This window comes from Ammospiza caudacuta, chromosome 1, assembly GCF_027887145.1.
Source record: "Ammospiza caudacuta isolate bAmmCau1 chromosome 1, bAmmCau1.pri, whole genome shotgun sequence".
Taxonomy (NCBI): domain Eukaryota; kingdom Metazoa; phylum Chordata; class Aves; order Passeriformes; family Passerellidae; genus Ammospiza; species Ammospiza caudacuta.
This window is the reverse complement of record NC_080593.1, coordinates 113,148,592-113,173,648: the sequence shown is the minus strand read 5'-3', so window position 1 is coordinate 113,173,648 and position 25,057 is coordinate 113,148,592.

Here is a 25,057-nt window from a genome sequence, read left to right as displayed (position 1 = left end):
AGCAAGTGATAGAAGTGAATAAATCACTGCTACTGAGTTTTGCCAGTTGGGTGCTTGGAAAAGACCAGAGCAGGATAACTAGCACCAACTTCCTCATGCTTCTGTTAAGGCAAGACTAAAGCCTGTGCCCATAAGTGGCTGCAGGAACAGGCAATGAGGATGGTATTATTGGTCCTTGTAGGCTTGTTAACTTAATAAATGTTTCACAACTGACATGTTGGAGCATTTTGTCCCCCTTTTTATTTGTATATCGGCGACACCCTTGACTAGGAGCTGCTTAGCTATTTCTTTCCTGCTCACTTCTGTTCTGAAGAGCCACTCCAGAAATGCCAGCTATTACTAAGCTAACCCTCACCTAGCAATCAGGGCAGCCTCCATTGCACTCTGTGTACTCTGTGCACAGCTTTCACAACTTTGTGGGTGTTCCTTTAGGACAGGAAGTGAAGAAATAAATCCTATCCCAGTGGAATCACTAGTGTAGCTCTGAACTGGCAGGATGCTACCCAAGCTGCAGTTTGGCTGGGATGCCTAGGCCAGCACCCCTGTATTTTGAAAAATACCTTGGCATTTTGAAAGACCACAAGTGGTCAGAACCTCAGCTTTATTCCTCATCCAAAAGAAAAATACCTCTTGCAGCAGAAAAGCCCCACAGTGGGTGAGCAGGACTCACAGTGCCACCTGCTGAAGCACCCAGGCTGCTCAGAGCCACAGCCAATGTCCTTCCAAGAGGTCAAGCAAGGAAGGCCCAGCTGCATAGCCACTGCAGTCAGCCTGGCATTGCAGCACCAGCTCATCCTGACCAATTTCCTACATGTAAAAATCTCCTCTTGCAAACAAAAAAAATGCACCCCAGTGATGAAGGGGACAGAGGGGGTGGCACACACCCCGTGCTGTGGCACTGTGGGAAGGCAGCAAAGGTTTGGGTTTTGTGACATGAGAAAGATGAGTGCCTTTGGGTCACAACAGTCTCTGTGCCAGCAGCCAGGCTGGTTATTACCCTGAGACAATACAAGTTGTTCTTTTCCTTTCTCAGTAATTTCACAGCTTCCAGTCCCTGCTGGAGTCCTTTGCTCACATCTTCCCTGCACTCTGGTTTGTGGATCCACCCAAAAGATGGCAAAGCTCCCTCACACTTGAAAAGGGGTGGTTAATTTGAACAGACTAAGGACATATCTTTTAAACAGCTCCTTTTGTGGTTTTCCCAAGCTCTCTCTTGTCAGTATGGGACTGCAAGAAGCCAAGACCTGAAAAAGAAAGGGCACCTGATAGAGTGCTCTCCCTCTCCTAGCAGTGTTGTGTAGTCAGTCACCAGCTCCCAGGAGCTTACATCCAGCAGCAGCAGCAGCACCAACCCATATATCCCCCAACAGCAGGTGCATTAATCTCCTGAGCTATTTACTCATAAGAGCCCTCATGTAGACTGTCCCTCTCTAGTGCAATACCACTATCTGAAATGATACAAAACATCTGAAGAAGGGGAGAATGTCCTTGGTGCAGTCAGAAACAGACAGGAATGGACACCAGGACATGAATAAACAGGGCTGGTTTTGTCTAGACTCAGGTACTGTCAGCCTCTCAAGACAGCATGATAAAACCTCAAAAATGAAGCAGAAAGGTAAACATGCAGTGTCTTTCCTTTGAGGGTAAGCAAATTGCATGGACAATCTACTGAATGAAATGGTGCAGGGAAAGGGGGCTCCAGTTGGTGGGTGACAGAGGCAATTTGTTGTCTGAAATGACTTGGGAAACATGACTGTGGCATGTATTTTTCCAGGCATGCTTACAGCAAAGAACTTCACATGATACTCACAAATCAGCCACCCTTCCCCTTGCACCCTGCTGAACTTTGTTTATGCTTACCATCTTTCCCACTTTTTTTTTAAACATTACTAATAACCACAAAAAGAAAAAAAAGAGATCAGTTTCTTGGCTTCACATAAACTGTTCTACAACCTTTTTGTAGAAGAAGAAACAGAAGGGGGAAGGGACGAGCAAATGTGGCATGGGCTCTGTGACTGTGGTTTTTGTTTCCATAAACCTTAGAGCACAAGAATCCATGAGATATTTACACAAATCTTTCCACAATTCCTGTGGCCTTTGGTAGCATTGCATTTGCATGACTTCACCACTGTGGCTGGTTTGTGCTTTCTCAGCAGCCTTGCCTACAACAGGGAGAAATCCTGGCTATTCCCAGTAGTTCTCAGTCTCCCACCCTCAGAAACAGACCCACCAGTGCATGTTAAATACAAGCTCTGTTAATGCAGGAGTTCCTGTCCTGCTTGTTGTCCAGTTTCCCAGGGATAGTACAGGAAGTTTCCCAATTCATCTCATAAATGCAAAAAGAGAAAAATGTTATATTTTAAGAAAATATTGGTCATTTAGATCTTGGGAATATCAAGGGATATGAAAAGGAGGACGATGCTTCTGAAAGGTTACTGAAGTTGGGCCAACACATAAGGAAAAGTGCAAAACAAAGATTTTGCATCAAGAACTCACCTTATACCATATTATACTTGCCTGCTCTCCTGCCATGACAGGATGATGGGAAGCTGAGTGAATGGAGAGAGTGTCTCCAAGTGAATAGGCTACTGAATAAGAACTTGGCTACTGAATAAGAGCTTGGCTACTGAATAAGAGCTTGGCTACTGAGGCTCCGTCCTCTGCTGCCCTCATTGGGGACTTCCAGCAATCGCTCTGGTCTGTTTCAATTTCTCAATCTAATAAAGGGATGTTGCTCAACCTTTGCAAAATGCTTTGAGTCAGTGGACAAAAAGTGTTGTGTTAGGACCAAGGAATTTTTTCACTGAATGGGAGTATCAGGTCACTGAACAGACAGGCTGCCAGTTGAGGAAACAAAGCCACAATGTTTTACAGGGCAAGGTGGTCTTGTCCCTTACTATTACACCAGGGGCAGCCCTGGCTTTTCCAGTGTTAGGGAGATGTCTTTAAAAGCGAGGTTGCACCCTGGATGCTTGTTGTGTATGATTTGAGGAGGGAGACTAGTGAAGGAGGAGGCACACACCGCAATGCGTAAGTCTCAGCTGTGTTGCTGTGGTCTGTGCAGGGCAGGTAGAAATTGCTTAAAATTGCTTTCAAGGCTGTGCCACACCTCTCTTCCCCACTCTGGCTGAGCCTGAGGCAGATACAGCCCAGAGGCAGAAGTAATTTGCAGGAGTTTAACACTTGATATCAGAACCAGTGTTCAATGACATAAGGCAGAAGCATAACCACAGGCAGCTTGTAAAAATTCAGCTCTGTCCCTCACAAGTGAATCCATAATTAAAACTGCAACCCTAGTCCGCTGTATTTATCCAGCAGAAGGACTCACGCCTGCTACCACTTGAGTCAGCAAGTTTCTCTATTTGCAGTAATCCTTTACTCTGACTTTCCTTCATTATTAATAGAACAATTTTAAACTCTTTAATGTCAGCCAAATGATGTTTCAAATTATATTTTCCAGGGAAAAGAAAAAAAGGATAGTTGAGTGTTCAGGGGAGAAAACTTAGTTATGTTATAGATCAGGCTGGGAGACTCTGATGGCTCTTAGAAAGTGTTGAAATTACAGGTTCATGATGTGCACAGTGTTGAAACACCATGTTTCTGCAACACTTGGTCCAAAACAAACTTGCAATTTCAACACTTCCTAGGTCTTTTGTAAAACCTTATAACTGACCAGAACAAATGTAAATTCCCAAAAAGTCTAAAGCAATGTGCTGCACAACATCCAGACTGGAAAACCCATTTAATTTCCAGTACTCCTACCCTTACACAGGATAATCATTCCCAAACTATGTTTAATTTGTAAAAAAACTGTCATCCAGGATTAGCTACTCTCACAGCAACATAGTGGTCTCAAGGCACAGCTGGTCTGATCTGAAATGGTAATATCTGTATTCCTCAAATGTGTTAACTTTTCCCTTGGTGTCACAAAAAAAAAATCCATCAGGAAAGTACCTGCCTCAGCTTAAGCAAAGGATATTCACCAGCAACCTCCAAAATGTGCTGTCCTGGAGCTTAGCAGAGACCATAATAACAAAATATTAAACATAGGGACAAAACCTTCTTGACCAAGTGGAATCTGCAATTTCAAAACACAGCAAAATTTGATATTTAAAAATACACTATGGCATTATTTCAAAATACCATTTGTTAAACAAGCAGGAGGCAAGAGAGCAGGCAAGAATCAGGGCTCACACAGTGCTTGTCTGGAAAATGAGAAGAGTATAGGATTTGTCCTCAACAGGTTACACTTAGCTCATTCAATTTCATTAAAAAAGGAAAATAATTGTCACTCAGGGAGGACACTGAGAAACAGCTTTATGCCCCAGCTCCTGTAAGCAGCTTGGATCAGGAGGCTCCTGCACCTGAAGCCATTGGAGATGCAGCCACCTGAAGCACTTGGCAGGATGGGGATGCCCCAGATTCTGCTTCTGTGAGCAGACAGGGAACCATCCATGTGTGTCCCCACTCGGGCATGGGAAAGAGGTCAAGTGAAGTAAACCCTCAGGCTGAAAGTCCACAAAAAAGCCAGGTCCTGTGTGGAGGCTAGATGGGACTGGATGTGATATGTGCCTGCTGGAGGAGTCCCAATACCAGCACATACCCTTCTGAGCACTTACACAAAGCACACTCCAATAATGAAGAGGAAATGGGAGTTTAACAGTACATTTCTTTTTTCTTACCTGGCTGTGTTTTGAATATTTAATGCTAATTTTAGTACTTGGGCACTTGGAAAAGGTTAACAGAGAATAAATATGTTGCATGTATTGGGCTGTAAATAGAGTCCCTTACATACCAGTCTGGGTCACTCTGCATCAATCAAACCTGGAATGACAACAGAAACAGCAGTTTTCATGTTATATACAACTAAAGTTCTCATTTATTTTTTCTTAAGATAGCAGAGAGCTTATTTGGAAAATCATGATAAATTATTACAAAGGACTCTCTTCTCTGCAACTTCTTACAGAAGCTGCTTTTTTTTCTGGACCATTGCAGTGTGCTGCATACTAGGAAGAAGGTACTTATGACAGGATTTATTTGTAGCAGTGAGCCAAAATACATATTGCCTTAGACAAGAGTCAGTATTATCACAAAGAACCATGCTGGCTGGGGTTTAATGAAATTGGACCTGGGTGTCAGATTTTAGCTGGGTAAAGTCAGCAGCTGGGATGAATTGGACCAGAAATGTGCTGCGTAACAGGATTTCGCTGGAATTCTTGTAAAAAAAAAAAAAAAGAAAAGAAAAGAAAAAGAAAAAAAAAGTATGTGGAATATGTCATGCAAACAGTTGACACTGGAGCTGCAACACCAAACATTAAATAAATAAATTCCATACGTAACACAGGCACCAAAAAACTTTTCAGGAAAGCGCCACAGAGCTGCATGGGCTCACGTCTATAAATCTCCATTAAATCAGTTTGAGTGGGGCGAGTGTTTGAGACAGAGCTGCCAGAAATAGCTCTTTTCCTGCAAGATGTAGAAAAGATTACAGCTGAGATTGAGACGGTGGGGTAGGGAGGGAAGGCAGGGGAGAGGTGGGGGAGAAAAGAGGCAAATGAGTTGAGCTGGAGGAGGCGGGGGAGCTGTGAAAGGCATCTCATAAAAGTCCCATTTGTTGGAAGGCTGCAGGAAGTGGAGGCAGCTTTGGCACACGTGTCCATGGTGCTAAATTAACTGTTAACACAAATAATCAAAGTGCAAGGCCCATCAAGCCGCTGGCGCCAGCGAAATGAGGGAGCGGCCAGGTCAGCGCTGCCTCTGGAGTGAGCCGGCTAGCAGGTGGAGACCAACCGGGACCCGACAGGATGGAAGTGCTTACAGAACACACTGACCCACTGGCAGAGGGAAACGGGGCTGCACTCCTGCTTTCCAGCTATTGTGTGCACAGCGCCTTCTGAGTGTATTTTTGTTTTGTATCTATTTATTAAATTTTATGTAATTTTTTCCCTATTTTATTTATTCCTTTAAAAGAAAAAAATAATCACAAAAAACACCTCTTCTTTCACAGCACTGGAGTGCTTGGACACCCCAGGCTGAGCTGTAGTACAGTTCAGCCTTTATTTGGCAGCACTGATGGAGGAACAGCTGAACAGGACAAAGGGATAGTTCAGGCACTGATTGCCCTCCAGCACTACCCTTTGGAAGGAAAAACTGCTCTTTAGAAAGAGATCTGAAAAACAACGTGGGCAGGGGTATTTCTACCTGGTTTGTTCTCCCACTGTCAGAGTCCAGAGCCCTACTCCGTGCTGTAAGCATGATGCAGATACTTCAGGAGGTGCCATGGCATTTGCAGCCACCCCAGCAGTGAAGCACACAAACCCACCACAGCTCATGCTGCTCTGTGCAGAGCAGTCAGACAATGTGGTGGGTTTTGCTCACTCTGAGTAGGATTAGACCTGTAAACAAGCAGGACTTCTCCAACAATCACTTTGAACACACTGAGGTTCACTGAAGGTCTCAAAGGATCTCACTGTTTTGTGCTGTGAAAACACAAATCGTTCCAACTATTGCCCAGCTCCGATCTCACAGAGATGCTCACTGGCAAGGGTGTCTGGGGAACAGCTTCCCCCACACTGCAACAGCAGGAGTTCTGTGCTGAATTCACTGGCTGCTTCATTCAGCTCCCTGACACAAGACAGCTGTAAACCCACTTTAACTGCCCTGTAAAGCCAGGTTTGCAATTACTTTGCATGACCAAAGCAATCACAGTGCAATGGTGAATCAAACCCTGGAATTACTGGCATCTTTTACCTCCTTGCCCAGGTAACAATACACAGAGCTACACACTATAATGAATCACACATATATCATATTCATGTGCTTGTACATACATATTTACATCACACACTTTGGTCTGTTGTGGCTTTTGTTGGCTGTCCATGCATTCTCTGCAGATACAGTTGTGGGCACTTATATTTTACAAAAAAAAAAAAAAAACCAAACCCTTGCAGTTATAAGGTGTAACAATAGAAAATGTGGATCATTCCTTAGCATAAAATTTGCTGCACAAAACAAAACCCAGAAATGAACACTCATGCTGATTCAAATTAATTTTATTTATAATTATTTATGATATATAATGAATAATCTGGTGCAGAAAGGTATCATTTCATGGAATCACAGAATTGTTTAGGTTGACAGGGACCTTAAAAATCATTTAGTTTAAATCCCCCTGCCACAGGCAGGGACACCTTCCACTAGACCAGGTTGCTCAAAGCCTCATCCAACCTGAGCTTGAACACCCCCAGGGATGAGGCATCCACAGCTTCTCTAGGCAACATGTTCCAGAGTAGGAACTTCACCCTCACAGTGAAGAAGAATTTAAGAATTAAGAATTTTTTCTTAATATCCAATCTAAACTGATCCTCTTTCAGTTTCAAGCCATTCTCCCTTGTATCGCTTGTAAAAAGTCACTCTCCAGCTCACCTGGAAGGCTCCTTTAGGTACTGAAAGGCCACAATAAAATCTCCCAGGAACCTTCTCTTCTTCAGGTTGATCGACCTCAATTCTTTCAGGCTTTCCTCACAGGAAAGGTGCTCCAGCCCTCTGGTCATCTTCATGGCCCTCCTCTGGACTCACACCAACAGATCCATGTCATTTCAGTGAGGATACACATCTTCTGAACATCTAAATCTTAATTATGTCTTTAATGCATACCTGAAAGTATAAAATTATTACATATCTTTAAAAAAATCTCATTAATTTTTTCTCAGCCAACTGAGAGCAAAATGCCCAAGAAAAATATGAAGAAGGTGGCTGTATAATAATCTTATCATGGGGCATAGTCATTGCTTTTACTGTAGAATTTGCTAGTAACTAAAATTAAAAAGAAAAATCATCATTAAGTATGGCAGAAATATTCACACATGACATAGAAACAATGTTTTAATGAGGTTTAAATTTAAAGAAATCAATTGTAATCTTCCCTGTATTCCATAGGGTCACTTTGACATTTATCAGATATGAATTCTGGTAAATCCAAAGATGTATCACAGTACTAACAGTAATTTAGAGCAGCACCTTTAATATTAGAGATCATCCTTAGTTAATGTTGTAAACTTTACCTGATCCATGGCCAGCGGCATGATCTGTATGAAGAACATTCAGGAACATTAGCAGCAGATGTTTGATATGATCCAAGGAGCACGTATAAAGATAATTTTCTCATAAGTCAGATTTGTGTAGACTTTTACAGGGCAGAAAATGCAAGATCTCTCAGGAAAAGAATTTGTTAGAGACATAGCGACAGAAAAATAGAGAAGGAAACAAAGCGAGAGGAAATAATACTGTCATAGGCAAAAATTACTTATTATTACCCTCTGCTCCCTTCTTGATAAGGATTAAACCAACCTCAGGGAAACCTTCCATGTGTAAAAGTCAGCTTGACACAGACCGAAGTTTTCTATAAGGGGAATGGAATAAGTTACAAAAAGACTGAGAGCTGTGATGTACACCAGAGGTTGGATGGCCTCTGTTGTAAAAGTTTATCAGATTTACCTCTATGGACATGCTATGGACCCCTTTAAAGATTCCATTGTATGTGACTGGTTGATGGGTGGGTGAGTGCATGCATGTGTCATGGCAGAGTGCTATCAGAGCCATCAAATTAATGGAAAAGGTACAATTGCTCTGAAAAATTGAGGCCAAGAACTTCCTGAGTAGGCAGCAAAAGGATAATTGAAAATCTTAAAGACTACAGAATCTCTGTTAATTGAATAAGAAATTAAAAGAAAAATCCAATAAACAAAATGTGTATATTTTAAGAGCCCCTTTTCTGACCCTAAGCCAAATTAAAGGAAGAATGTCATTCTTAACAGTGATAAAAACTGTTGGAGATATGAAGAAACCAAGTCAGGAAAGCAAAGTTCCAGACATATAAAGATGAGATTGCTCCAAACACATCAAGATTGAGTAAGAATTAACTTGGCTCCTGTCCTACAACTCATAAATCCAGGCAAAATTTGGTTTTGGAGTTTTCAGGGTATATTATAGATATAATTTTGGGTATACTATAGATAGTGCTAGCTGTATAACGTTAGGCATTGCTGCTTGAATGGTTATCCTTTTTCCAATGCACCCTTTTGTGAAGACAGCCCAGACTTGTTCCCTGTGGTCAAACCTTGGGGCAGGGCTCTCCACAGCATTTGTCTCTCTTCTATGTCTTCTACTGCTTATGCCATCTGCTGAAGCATGACACTGCTTCACTGTGGCCTGGGTTTTCTTCCAGTGAATACTCTGGCATGAGCAGACCAGTCCAACAAGAATTTGGGACATAACTGGGCCAAAATCCTGTGAGAAAAGATGGGCGTGGAGGCAGGAAGATTTCCCGATAAGTGATGCAATGTACATTCCTTTGACCCTGCTGCTGATTTACACCAGTGTGGTATAAGAATGACACTCCCTGCCTCCTTTAATGTTTATATTTCTAAATTGTTTGTCCTTTCAACTGTCAGGAAGGAATTCTTCCTCCCTACTGCTCAAAGCAAAGACAACAAGAACTCACTTCTGTATGAGAGAAGGGGAACAAAAATTCCTGCTTTTCTTTACAAGGACCTTAGAAAAAATAACTCAGGAGATTGCTGTAGATCCAGACTGGGAAGAAAACAAATCACTCCTTAACAAATAGGAAAGAATTTCTTCTAGTCTGAAAGAATAAAGGTTAGATACAAGGGTAAAGTGAGCCTGGGCCCAATTGAAAACCTTAGCCTGGGATTCAGAGGGTTTCTTAATAATTATTATCTAAATATTAATAAACCTCCACCAACATCTGTACAGGAAAATAATAGAAATTATCATTTGAACATTTTTTCTGTTCTTAACAAGACTCAAAATAACCAGAATAGGAAATATCAATGGAGCAAGACATCCAAACTATAACAAAAAAGGAAGAAAGAAGCAGTAAGAAGAAACAAAGAAGACACAAAGAAGTAGGTGGGAAGGCACAAAGTATTCTGTGCAGAAATACATTCTTTCCACTCTTCATTGTTGATTGAAATAATTTCTGTGTACCTTTTACAAAATCAGTTCTAAATTCTCAAGAATGCAGAGCTGTAACTGGAGAGCACACAGTGTAATTCAGCCAGTTCATTTGGGAACAATCTGTGATTTGGCCCTTATCTTCTTCACCAGTAATGAATACCTAATCTGTGCAAGAAGAGTCTCAAGTTCCATATGACACCAGCATTGTGTAATGTCCATCCCCAGTGAAATCTCTTAGGTCATGGCAACCAATCTCCTGAAGCATAGGGGTGCATGGACTGCAGAATTAGCATAATTTGGGATGAAGGCCATTCACCAACACACTTTCCAGAGAGCAAACAAAAAGTAGTAGCTTTCTGCTGATGATTTGTGTTTCATTTCCTTTAGTCATTCTCCAGACAGTATCACTGAAGCTTCTTCCTCTACGGGGTTCTACAAGACCAGTGGCCTCCTGTTATGAATGAGTGGATGCACCACCACACCCCCCAAAATTCATGTATGTTGAAATTGGAAGTTCTCACACTTACATTAAATCCTTTCACTCAGCTCCTCAAAACAAATGTCAGTTCATACAACACACCATCCAAGGCAAGGAGATTTCCAGATCTAGTTCCACGGAAATTTTTGCCAGTACACCTCTACCGTTCCAGAACTGAAGCAGAGCAGTCAGAACCTTTAGCTGATACAGAGAGAAGGAAAAGCCAAAGGGAGATGGCTGCTCAAAAGGCAGCTTCTGTCCCAGCACAGAGAGCGATAGGTACAGCCCATGGTACACTCACTGAAGTGCTTATTTTCCCAGGTCCTGCCAGACTGTGAACTGCATTTCCCAGTAACGGCTTGAAAACTGCATTTGACTCTCGGGAAAACACAGCAGAATGGATTTGATGAAGAAAGCTTTCCCCTTGTTCTGAAATGGGTTGACAAGAACAGGCTACAACTTTCAAAACATTACCATTTCCATCTCAGCCCCATATCAGTACACACATGAATAGTGAACTTGATTTAACTTTGACTTCTTGTATCTTCAGCAGAAGTCCAAATAAAAAATTATCTCTGAGAATGGTCACTAAGACTGTTTTCTAGAGTTGAGTAACATGGCTATTCTTCTGGGAATTTCAGAAAGGCTGACTGCAAACCACCATTTTTAAATTTCTTTCTTCAAAACTGGCAATTCTTTAACTACTGACAAGCAAATCCAACAACTGCCTGTTTCATAACCTAGGTGTCCACCTACACTAACCTAATGTGGTTTGCTGTCTTTGGTTTCCAGGCTACATGTGATCCTAGACTAACACAATAGGCAGTACTTAATATTGCCCAAGTGGCCTTAAATAATCCTTTCATTTTCAGTTGCCATTAATCCATGAAAGAAAAGAAGAGGCTGCCTGAACTAGCACTTTCTCAGTTTGTTCTATCATGAACTGGTTTTTCTCAATGGAATTGTACACAAGCAGTAAAGACAAGTATGCCAGGAGATGAGGAGGGGAAAAGAAACAGGCTTTTTTCTCCTGAGGGGTTTTTCCCTTTCCTCATCATTTTCTGCATGATATAGCTCCTCTTTTCATTGCTCAGCAGGGAATCCCAGAGGCCAGAGGCAAATTTTCCCTTTAGTCTTGGAGCATTCATGATGGATTCTTGTTTTAAGAAGAGGTTATTAGTTGTTTGCTCTTGAGTATTATATCATCACCATTACAGCAAAGCTGGTCTCGTTCTAAATTTCGTTTATTCTTTGGAACTCACAAGATATCTTGGGTTACACAGCTAACATCCCTTTATATGCCAAAGTCAATGAAACCCTTTCCATTGGTTCCAATGGTGGCAGATGAAAAGTTGCAAAGGTGCTGAAAAAATGATCTCTTTAGGGCTTAATTCTGTTTCCATTGGTAAAATTCCCTCTGACTTTGAAAAGAGTTACTTCAAGTCCACTGACTTAAATAGCTTTTTAGAAATCATGAAGCTATTCAGCTATCATGTAAACTTCTGCTTGATAAGGAATGCTCACATACCTTGAGGTCTGTTTATACTGTACCTTGTTAATAGAAGATATCACTTTAAAATGTCTTGGCTACTGTTTACATTTTCACTACTTACACCATAGTTCATATAAGTTCCTGTAGAAATAGCAAAAGAGGCAATATTTAGAAGAGATCTCCAATTAGGAACAATATGTAGTTTTTTTAACTTTTTTAAAAGTTTTAATTTTTAAAATACCATTAGGTTTCCATGTTCCTAATAAATAATGGAACATTGTTAATCCTGATTAGCAAATTAACCAGTGAGGGCTTGTAGCTATATATCATCTTCAACAGCCATCTTTAGCCCCATTTTTATCTGCTTCACAGTTTGGGAAAATATAACCTAGTCTCCTCTCAGCACTTAACTTCTCAAGGCTCATACAGCAAGCAGAATATTCCTTTGATGCTTCTCCAGCTTTGTAATAACATTGATGTGCAGGAAAAGATCCATAATTCAAAAAGACACTGTAGTAGCCATATGCATGGATTAAACATAATTTTCCTTTTTTCAGTGTCTTTGCTTAATAAATTAAGACATTTAATCACACATACAGAAAATCAATCTTCCATATACTTAAGGTCTGGATAGGAGGACCTTTCCTCCTTGTTTTCTTTTTTGTTGTTGCTGTTGTGCCTAAAGGATTGTTCTCCCCATCCCAAAATAGTTTGTGTTATCTTGTATTAACTTCAGCAAGTTCAAGAAACTATAACCAGAAAACTCTCCATGTTCAAAGAAGAAAAAAGGCACCTTTTATCTTATCTATTCCACACATACTTTTAATTCTGAGTCTGACATCATTGCTGGCTAAACCTTCATAGCTGCCAGAGCACTAGCAAGTTCACTATGGTAATGAGCTTCAAAAGGTAAGTTACCAAATCTCTGCTTACAGATGTCAGTATCAAAGAGTTTGAAACTTCAGGCTGTTACCTGATATTTCTCAGAATACCAGTTTTAACATTTCCACTCTCCATTGCTTTGTCATCTCTATTAGCTCTTGAAACGGAGTGTAAGGATTCCAACTCAAATCATCAGGTTTAATTTGTGAAGAGTTTCAGATCCAAACACAATTAAAACCAACCTATCTGATTTCAAATTGTTTCAAAATTGCTCTGATAAAATTAACCCTCCCTTCAGTTCTGGTCCCACCACCACCCTCTGGGACTGGAGATTCTTACATTCCAATATTTTAAGTCATAGTTCTCTTCAAAAGAAGAGAAATGGAAAATATAACTTTACGCAAGTATTTCAACAGCTATTTTAAGGTGTTCTACACATCTCTAGGCTGGCCACTTGCAGCATGGATGATCTTGCTATGCCATTTACTTAGATTGTTGAAATTTATTAACCACCTAATTTTTGCAGGGAATGCCAAGTATTGATGCCTGATACTCGGGAATAAGCGTTTCCACAGAGAAAGGGTTTGCAGTACCTTTGAATTTTCTCTCCAAGGTTAGCAGGAGGAGGTCATTAAGGGAAATCACTTCCCTCTGCTTTCTCTGCTTTTGCACAGTATTCCTGTTCTTACACAGGTAATGCATACTGCAGGAGCCACCAGCCAAATACGCCTTGTGTGTTTACATCCCAGAGGATGTTTGGACAAAATTTTAAAATGTGAGCACCTGCCACTACATACAATTTAAAAAAAAAAAGTTATCAGCTTTTAATTTTTAACCAGTAATCCCTCCTGAAGTGTTGGGATCATCAGAGATGCCAGCAAGCAATCACAAGGTTACTTGCATCTTACACTCCTCCTTGGGCTGTGAGACAATCCCATGCTCTTGTGCTGTCTTCTACAAATGCTAAGGCAAAGCAGAAACACTGGCACAAAGGCCTGCAAAGGCAGAACTAACAGCAGCCTCCAGGGCAATTGGGATGGCACCACAGCAGAACAGCAGGTGTTCAGTTTTTCTTCTCCCTCCCCACCACAAAAGCTCAATTTCTGCCTTTATTAATTTTTATTTTTTCTGAGTTAGTCATGCTTCATCTTGACTTTGTGTTTGTTTGTTTTGAGGAAGAACAAGGCACCAGCCTAGTCAGGGCTTCAAATACTGCTGTTAAATGCCACAAGTGGAAAGGATCTGGTTAGCTTGTTGGAGAGGGAGCTGCCTGGGAGGAGGGGAGGCAAGAGGGAATACAGACAGGAGAGAGAAGCAGGATGGTTGCCTCTGGGTCCCTCGAGGCTATTACACAAGCTCTTGTCTCTCTAAGCACCATGACCTTCTCTGGGTATTAAAGAGGGTTGTTTTGTTTTCTTCGAGCTAGAACGATTCCTGCCACGTATTTGATATTAGAATTTCTCTCTAGTGGTTTGCAAGTATTTGATCCCCTAGGGCTTGTGATGCTGGATCCACTAATGATTCACACAATGGCATTAATGTCATTCATGGATGAAACCACATTTCCTTACCCTACAGGGTGAGAGCAAGATGGGAAGACTGTGGCTAGCATTAGGAAGGCACTGGGTGGGAAAGAAAAATTGAAGTATTCAGGTCAAAAGACAGTGGGTGGCTAAGTAAAAATCCATGATTTCTGATCATTCTGGAGGTGGGGTGAACAATAGAGATTTCACCCTCGAACGCCTGAGGACCCAGCACTAAAAAAGAAAAAAATAGACAATAAATGACCCCCCAAGTGAGCAATTTAAAACCATTCCCTTTGAAAACAGTTCTTGAAAACAAGTTGGCAGAACAGTTAGATCTCCCCACAGCAATGCATCATGAGATCACGTACAAGGAAACAGCAGAAGTATCAAAGCATGCTTTACTCAAGCATGCCCTTAGTTGCTCTGCTCTCTTAAGCTGGGCAGCCCAGACTAGTGCCTAACAGCAGAGGCTGCATGAGGGGCTGGGTAAACACTGCCAATTAAATGGTGGCCAAATCCTTCTTGCCTTTGATTGGGAAATGGGGCTCTTAATTTTTAATTATTTAAAATAATCACAGCAGACTGAAAGTAGGAACTTACATTTAGTCGCTAATGTGCATGCATAATTTGGAAGGAACATTTCACACACTCCTTTCCAGCAGAACTTCCACCAATAAATGGTATGAGGAAGGTGAGAAATAACACAGGAATGTAGGAAACAACTTCCAGCAGGACAGAGACTGAGCCAGCCAATTGACACTGGCATGCCAAATCACCTTTACCCAAAACACAAGAAAGTTTAAACAAAAGTAGAAGGCAAAATATAAAAAATAAAAAAGGGTCCCTGAGTAAGAAGTACATCAGAATTATGTGCCTGTGGAATGATGCTGAGAGCACCAGCAGAATCAGCTCAGAAAAACATGGGAGAGAAGTTTCCAGCAGAAAGGCCATTCCAAGGCTGGGACATAACTAGGTGACTCAGAAAGCCTTCCCAGCTCCAGGGTGGAAGAAAGAGGAAAGATTTCCAGTTCCTCACAAAAGGAGAAACATTGGATCGGATACCAGCCTAATAACCAAGGTGCACTTTTCAAAATCTCAAAATGTCCAGGCTAAGAAAATATACATTGTTCACTGGTTAACAAAACACAATAACTGTCAGAAAAGAGGTTTGCGTCTTGATTTGTGGATATAATTTATACACAGGAGAGTCTCAGCTCTAACTTCAGTTTTGTTGGTGCCAATCCTACCATTTAAGTATTTGATCTCGGAGACAGCTACTCCTCCAAGCCACGCCACTGACGTCATTTCCCAGTGAAGTCCCCTTACACCCACAAATCAGGTGCTGAAATCCCTTTGTGGGATAGTAAAAATGCTGGCACAACTAGCTGCCAATGTAAAATTATTTCTGAAAACGAGAGGGACAGGTCAAAGCCCCTTTAAAAAAAACAAGTCTTGGTGGCTATGCAGAAAAGGATTATATTATGCTTAGCTAGTGCGTGGGTGTGGAGAACAAGGGGCAGAGACAGTGTTCCTCAGCACGCCCTCCCCGCAGCCCCTTGCAAGGCAAAATACATAGGCAACATTTCAACCTCAAATCCACAAACAGATCAGGATACACTGGAGGAGAGAGAGACAGATTCCTTGTTTTTTAATAAAAGGTAGGATTAGTAAAAGACGTAGGTGGGGAAGGTGTAAAACAAGCAGGCAGGCAGTCCTTACTCAGCTTCCTTCTTACATTCATTGCTCTGAAAAGTGGACAAGCTTTAGGAAGAAATAAGACACATGGCTGTGGGTAAAGGGGGAGAGGAATTAGAAACTGTAATTCAATCTAGTATTTGAGGCTTGGCAAATGCACCTATGGGATTTCATGAAAACCCCCGAATCTTTTTCATTTCGGAGCAATTAACCAGATCCCAGCATCGCTGGCTCCAGTGAGCCGCTTAGCTCTCTGTTTTATTACCCATTTCCTTTCCCCCTCGCCAGCACTAGCTCCCATCCTCGCACTTGGGAAAAAAAAGGGGGGGGGGAGGTAAAAACCCCACACACTGTTACAATGCCACAAAGGGGCCACCACAAACAAGTGCCAGCCAGTGCATTTCAGAGCAAACACAGAACACACATAAATGAGGCTCACATTTGGATTAAAACGCTGTTGTGTTCAGGCATTTATGTGTGGCATAATTAAAAACATCCAGCTGTAATTTAATAGTTCCCACCAAGCACAGACATAAAGTCTAGCAATTTTTTCCCTCTGCATATTTAACCCTTAGAGACAGAAGGAAGAGGAGGCAGGGGGCAGGGGGAGGGAGCAGGAAGCTGGGGAGAGACAGAGGTCTTTTGAACACATTTTTTTCCCCTTCCTTTGTGTTATTCTAGTTTGCTTTTTACCTCCTCTGATCTTTTGCTTCTACAAAGAGAAAGCAACTGTCTTCTGGATGTCGTAGAAACAGGAATCACATTCTGAGAGCATTTCTGTAGTTCAACAGCAGTACGGCTGGGTACAGGATCCTCAGTTTCCAGAGGATAACATCTGTAGCTGGATGCACTGATTCACGGTTTGTGAATATGCCAGATTTTTCAGGCTTAAAAATCAACTACTAAAAAGATGAATTTCACCACCATTACTCACCCTGAGTACAGTCTTTCTATTCAGAGTGGGCCTTCTAAATCAAAGGCAGCAGTGACAGGACTAAGTACAGTGTTAGGACAGGAAGGGAAAGCCAGCATTTGCAGCACTAGCTAAGCATCTGGGACACCAGGGCGGGTTCAGTCCCTGCTCTGCCACGTCGCTCATTTTCAGAAAGACATCTCTAGGGCCAATTTTTAAAAATGTTCAGCTACCTGAGTCAGGGCCCACCTGTACCACTGGAAACCTGAATGTTTTGAAGTTTTCACTTCTCCCCATGTCAATTCCCTGTAGGCAGACTTGGGAAGATAATATTTTCCTCCATCCAAAAGTATGTTGCAAAGAGAAATGTATTCAGGATTGGGATGTGCTGAAATCCCACAGCAAGGAAGAAAGCTAATAAAGAGGAGATAATCTTCTTGGCCCTCTATTTCTAAATGCATTCAGGCAACTGTCCATTAGACTGACTCAGCTGAACAGCAGGACTTTACTACAGCAAGCAACACAGAATTTCACCCTTATTCTGGAAGAATGAAAATTTATTTAAATGCTCTGCATAAGTTCATAGTCATGGCCAACCGTATCCCAATTTTCCAACAGTGTGTATAACAATTGGCCTAGGACCTTAAATCTATCAGTCTCCAGAGACAGAAGGCTGCCTTTGCACATAAAAACCTATTGCAAAGGTAGGCTCACAGGATGAGGATTTCTATTGCTAGCTGTTCAGCTCTACCCTTTAAACACGTACCTGCCCTAAAGAAGACATGTGCAAAAATAGAGAGAGGAAATGGAAAGAACTTCCAGAGAAGTGCTGTAAAGTAGAGAAAACTGGGAAAGAAGCCTCTTCTGTCCATATTATTTTGAATTTTAAGTTCATTCATGCCTCTCTTCAGCTTTTTTCTGTCACATCCAGGTCAGTATCTACTGTCATGAAAACCTGCAAGAAAGCATATGTCATTCTTGCCACCCTGAGGAATAAGAGAAAGCATCCAACATATCCACACAGGATTATGGAAGCCAGCCATGCTGTGAACTTGTCCCAGCTCAATCAGAAACATAACTTCAACGGGCCTCATACATAGCTGCAAATAAGTAATCAAGAAGCCTGGTGATGCTTACAGAATGGTTCCTAATCAACATCCAGAGAAAAGATCTGTGAAAAGCAGCTTTTTAAAATATGTAAAGTAATGAATGTGAAAAAAATATGATCAGCTCATGTCTCATTTGTATTATATGCCTGTCAGTAAAAGATACTGCATCAGCTTTGCTCTGAACTCTTTCTCACATGTGCAAGCAGGTGAGCAGCACCACTGTCAGTATCAGCACTGTCCTACTGTGGGTGCAGCTGTGGGGGGAAGGAAGGGATTACCTAGGGCTGCAGCAACAGCTCTGCAGCTGGAAATGTAGGATCCCAGGATCATAGAGTAATTAAGGCTGGAAGGGGCCTCAGAAGGTACACTGTGCTGCTGTGAGGTAAGTCACTTGGCATACCTGCTTTGTACATCAGAGCACCCAAAACACTCACAGCTCTGACCACTCTGGATACCACTTGGCTGTAGTTCAGCACGGTGTGATGCCAAGACAAGAAAAATTCTCACTCAAATCTGGTAGCAAGAAAGCCTGCAGTCCCAGCACATCCCTGAGAAATTCAGGATTCTTCTTAGGAGGATCAGTTAGTCTCGTTCACTGTGGCAGTGATGGAAATGCATTGCTCCTGAATACTGAGTCATTATTGCTGTCTCTGTACCTGCAGTGCCCATATACCCTTACCTCTGAGCACTTCCCCTTCCCAACAATAAAGTATTCCAGACTGCTCTGAGATCTAAATTTAACCTTTTGACAGCCTCAAGCCCTCCAAAGAGATGACTCCTGTAGGTGCCTAAGATAGATAGATGTGTGGGAGTAGGTTAGGTAAATAAGTTCCAAATGAAATCCCACAAACTGTGGCTCAGGACTACTGAAGCATTGTTTTTGATTGCCACTTTCTTACCTCCTTTATTGCCTCTCAAATAGATTGCAGAGACCATGGCATGCCAAGAGAGAAGAATGAGCCTCCCTGTCCCAGTAAAATAGTGGGTTTCTTCCAACTAGAAATCCTAACCCAGATCTCTTTTTACATAAATAAAAGTCAGAGCAGGTCTTGCACTGTAGCAATTTCTTACAATGTCATTTTAAAAGTGCTCTGCTGCAAACTTCCCTGCAAATGAAAACAATCCGTCTTCCCAAGGCATCCTGCAGAGTGCGTGATTTTCAGGCAAGGTGGGAGTGGGTGATGTTGAAATGAAGACGGAACAGGGTGACACAGTACACCAGGACTTCATGAGATCTGTTTTCTGCATACTGACCTTGCTAATGAGAAAAAAGCTCCGCTGTGTCTTAAACATCATGAAATCACAGACAAAAACAACTAGCTGGTGATGGCTGCCAGCAGCACTTCTGTTCTGTCTCTGTACCTCCACGCTTAGCAGTGAGTGCTGGGCTTCAGTAACACTTGTAACAGGGACAAACGATGTGGAGCACCCAGGCAGCCCAGCAGCCAATCTGCCAACCTGCTGCTTTTGGTGTTCTGCTGTAAAGGTAAGTCCCAAGCACACAATGTAGGACAATAATGTTTTATGTTGCAAGATATTGCTGTCATAAAGTTTCCTAGGTAAAAAGTACTTGAAGGGCACTAAAAGTGAGGGGAGTCACGGGATGAACAGTTTTAATTCTTGCCTGAGTCAGAGCTGATACCAAGGTTCTAGTAAGTCCTAGTGAATAGAAAAAAACCTATTTGTCCCGGTTCTAATAACACAGACAAGCTGGAAAGGTGCTACTTTTGCACCATAGCTATTCTGCTTCACCCACCCTCCGCCATGATTTCAATGCAATATATTGAATATATATATAATACTGTAAAGGTGCTAAGAATGTTACCAATAAAATAAAATAAAATTTTAAAAAACACACCAAGTCCAGCAATCATATCTGTTCTATGTCACCTCCACATCACTATGATGAGAAGCATTTCTATCATACAAGCTGAACCAGTGAGTCCTAATGACATCACTGTCAGGGTTTCACCATGTAACTCAGCCAGTGCCCCAGAAATCCCCATCACCACCAAAACACAACCGCTGGAAGTCAAGGACTGATTCAAATCTTGCTAGACCATGGTTACTGTGGGACTTAATTATAGCCAAGGACCCTGCAGCTACTCCTAGGAAAGAGCATAGTGGTGTCTTTAATGTCAGCACAGAGCAGATGGGGACGGGGTGTTGGGCCCTGTAAGGCTGACTGAGCACATGGGTAAGGCTGTGAGCCACGACATGAAGCTTCCTGGCACAGTGGGGGCAGAAAGGATGACAGTGAGTTGTGAGGAGGTGAATTCAGAGTATGGCCCTCTGGCACTGCGAGCCTGTAGGTACAACCATAACTCACAGTCCTCTGGAAGGCCCTTTCCCTTTGCCAAACTGGTAACAGTATAAGTAGGACTCAGGATACAGGGCTTCAAAGAATGAACCATTGTTTTTCTTTTTGGCCATGTTAAAAAATATATATATAATAATCCCCTAAGTTTTCTTCTACACTTTGCATGCTAGTCAGAGTGCACTTTCCTGGGAAATGCATTATAATAACAGGCAATGTTTAGCATCACATTTGAAGTGAGCACATCCCAGTGATTAAAATCCAGGCAACAGAAATAAACACATCAGCAGGACATGGTGCACAGTACTGAATTGGGACTTCTTTGTTTTATGACTTTCTTGAGCGTTAAACACTGTGTGAGCAAAACATTGTTCAAACTTAACCATCTGTATTTGGTTTCTTTTGAGTGCATTACAATCATCAGTAAACATTTTAAGCCTAAAATCAGAAAACCTGCCTGTACTTGTGGGAGAATAATTGTGACAGTAAAAGGTGTCTTTGTAGCAAGAGAATTGTTTTATTTCTTTTTAAAGTGAATTTATTAGAAATTTGTTGTTTTTAAATGGGGCTAGTTCATGTTAAAGTGACACAGTCCATTATGTTAAGCTGAGAGAGAAACAATTTCCCTGTAAACAGTTTTCTGCATATCAATATCCCACTTTAAAGTGGGAGGAAAGTTTTAAATTATTGCAATTTTCAAAGCTAAAGAGCTGGAGTGAAGGAGAAAACCCTGGAGTTCAAGGTCAGCATTTTGCTTTGACAATTTCAAAATATATCTATTAATGCAACTTCTTAAATATGTTATTAGGTTTAATTTTCAAAACAAAAAGTATTTTTAAATGAGAAAGCCATTCAGTTAGAAACTACCAAAACATTCTGATGGTTCCAAACCTTTATTTCCACAAGAGTTTTCAAGTTAAGATATTTGTGAAAGCCAACTCTTTCCCACAAACAGTCTCAGTTTCTGTGAATCAGCATGTTCTGTCTCTGAAGACTTTATTACCAGCATGACACAAAGGCTCCCACCTCACAAGACCTCTTCTCCAAGAGCCTGTTACTCTCCACCCTCCTGGGAGCTGCCACTGCAGCAAGAGCGCTGGGTTGGGCTTCTGCCCCTCGCTGAGAGACAACATCCTGCTGCCAGCTGTGGTTCTCACATCTCTGCTGAAGTCTGCTCTCCCTCCAGCCAAATGCCAGAAGGACAGGAAGAGCACAGGGGAAGAGAAACACTGCACCTGCAAGCATCTCCTCATACCTACCTCTTGGGTAAAGCTTCAGATCCTTGGAAGCTCACTTGGAAAAGATGAGCATGAAGAGGAAGAAGCTGGCCACCTCACCCACAGCTCCTTGAATTCACACAGCCCCCTGCACAGAAGTACAACACGAGCCATCACACAGAGTGCTATCAGATTCATATTTTAATCATCCATGTTGAAAAGCACTGAAATGGTTTCACTCACTATTTGTTCTGCCTCACTGGAAAATGCAACTCTGGCTTCCAACTCATCCTCTGGGCTGCTCTGGCCAAGTCCACAGTCATAGAATGTCTGTCACCCCAGACACATCACCTCAAGGCTACCCAGCCTCAGCCTCAGCACTGACCCCCTCAGCACTCCAGCTTACAGCACCCCAGGGATCCTCTCAGTCTCCCAGTTCCCCATTCTCCACCCCAAAGTTAGCAGCTGCTGTCACTGCTGTTGAGCTCTACTCATGGAAATCCTGGCCCAGGTACAGGGGCTGGAAAAAATTGCCTTGATCCAGGGTTAGACTTTCTGTTCCACTCGTTAGAGGTACTCAGGTGCTGAACTAGCTGGTTGCATGTGCCAGCATCACTGTGCAGTCTTAGCAGGTTAACCAGCTGAGGACAGAAGAGGCATGCAAGAGATACAGGCAGTTATCTACTCCCCAATCAGCATAAAATCAAAGCTTGGTTTCTAAACTGTATGCAGAAACACTGCCCACACCATCCCACTCTTCCTTTCTCTAGCACTGTCAGCATCAGGGGCTTTCTGTGCCTCTTGGATGATTAAAGCCATGCAACCTTTGGCCTCATGCCTTGTAACTCCACCCAAGGCATGCTGTAATTCCCTAGAAATGCACTGTTTGTCATGTTTTATTATTTAATTACACTCAGGCTTTATTTGATTTGAGACATGTCTGTTTCTTCAATAGCTGTTTGAATTTTAAGCCCTTGAAGGCAAGACTGCAAGCACAGATGCAAACTTTGCTGATACCAGAACTGCTGTGCTCAGCACCTGTCCTCTTCCATTTGCCTTGCTCATGCTCCCACTAGGAGAAGCACAGCCCTCCCAGCTAGCACAGTGCCAGCAGCAAAATTGTTTACATACATACATTGCTTGTATCTCAGAGTGGACAAGGTCCTCATGTCACATTGTACATCTCCAGACTCCCAATTATGAGATAACCTTTACAACACCTTGGTAATTCCTTAAATAAACAGAAATTAACAAAGAGAGAAAATGAGCACTTACTGGAAAAATTATCAACTAGGGAGGTATTTTTCTTCATAGATTTTCATCCCAAGAAGTGACAAAAGCAGATGCCAAGAATTAATTAACAACATGCCTAAGATGTTAATCAGAAAAAGAAGAGGGCAAAAAAAGAAGAAGAAAGGTGAGTGATTTGGTCATTCCCAGGTCTAGGCATGAATTTTGTGCTTTCTGGAAGTATACAGTCCTTAGGATGAAGGAAAAGCAAAGCACCTTGATGTAGCTTCATTTCTCAAGGTTTGGCCTAGCTTAGCACATGCAAAAATCTGTGCTAGTACTAGACAGGCTGACAAGCTATCCAGTACAACAATAATTATTTCCATATCATGAATGTCAAGGTCATTATTCACATGAATTCCCATGGAAATTAGTTGAGCAAAAGTTTGGAGAATTCCCCCAGTATCTGAAAATACCATAATGGTATTTACAGTAAATTACAAAATATTATTAAAGTTGGCTGGTATGTTCTAGAATCCCTCTAATCCTCACTAGCCTCACTGATCTTATTTCTCTCTTTTTTTTCCTCTATTTTAAACACTTGCTAGAAATATAAGTCCTACCTAGTTAAGAAATCCTTCCAAATAGGAAACTGCATATTTAGAAATGCGTAAGGAAGAAGGAACAACAAGCACTCTCTGTGAATATCCCTCACCTCCTTTCATTTTGCCCTCTCAGAGAAAGGGAATTTGCCATTTGGAGCCAGTGAAGTCTTTTTGTTGCCTGTTTCTGGGTCCCAGTTGTTCAGTATTTCCCAAAACACAGCACTGCTGTTTGAGAGTTGCATGTTAGGCATCTAGAGTTCAACAATAACAGATTACTTTTTGTTTTGGCAGAGCTTGCCTCAGTTTGGAAAATTTCTGCCTGAGTTTCATGTCAGTCAAACTGAGCAGTCAATATGGCCATCCAAAAAAGTAATGCTAAGTAAACAGAGTTACTGCAACTTCTGCTAAGGCAACAGACATCATAATGTGTTCCCAAATTTTTTGTAGTCCAGGGTTAACAAACAAGGGATACAGATCTCATTATTTCTATATGCATATAGTTAGTTAGTTAGTTAGTTAGTTAGTTACTTAGACTGATGGATAATCCTAAATTTGTGTAACAGTCAGATCTGAAGCACAGGAAGGACAATTGTCCTCATCATTTCTGCCAGAGCCGATTGAATCTATGCTGACATTAAGGAATTGGTTATAATAATCTAATCCTTCTGGCTAACTCAAATCCTTCAAATCTGAAACCACCAAATATTGTCCAGGATACATTTGTGAATGTAGAAGAAGATGCTGAAACAATAATTGACACAATGTCTCTCCTATGTTATCTCAAAGGACTGCCCCAGGACAGGAAAATATTCATGTTCTTCACTATTTATTGCACAGGAAGGAGAGGGAGACATGGACCTTCTTCAAATCCCCAAAAGCATGGGAATGAGAAAAGAAAGCTAAGGTAACTATTGATAAAATTCTGGGTAATATGCATGACATTTACAGGACTATATGTCTCTGTTCCCTCACAAGAAAACCTTACTGACATTTTTCACCTTGCATCTTTCTTTATCTTTCATCTGTAACAAAAATTAACATTAAACTAATGATTTGCACATCAAGTGTCATTTGCCACAAATCAGTTTTTAGAGTTAGCTTGTAACCTGTAATATAAGTAATTTTTAAACATCACTCCATACCATTATGTGTCAAAAAATACAGGAATGTTTGCCTGTTTGGTGGATCACAGACAATTTTAGGTGCTGAGAGATACTGAAATGGTTCTGTAAGGATTATGGGCTGCTCACTAGACTATTTTCCCAAAAGCTTGATGTTTCTTGGTAGTTATGGTATGACACATCAATAACAATTCTTTTAAGTAGGAGGCTGTGAATCCCACAGCTGCAGGGGTTGGAGAAGCAACTTGCAATGTGACCTCAAAAAACTTCATTTTTGAGGGAGAAAAGTTTCATTTAGACATTTTGACACTTGTGTCATTCTTTGGGTCTGCTGTTTTTAAATTGTATTGGCTTACTGTGAACACACTCAGTACATAACTGTAAAGTAACCCTTACTACACATCTATTTACTTGCCTTGTTACAAAGAACAAGAAATCTACCCTTCATTTAAGCAAAGTCAGGGATGTTTTCTGTTTACTTGTCTGTCCCCTTT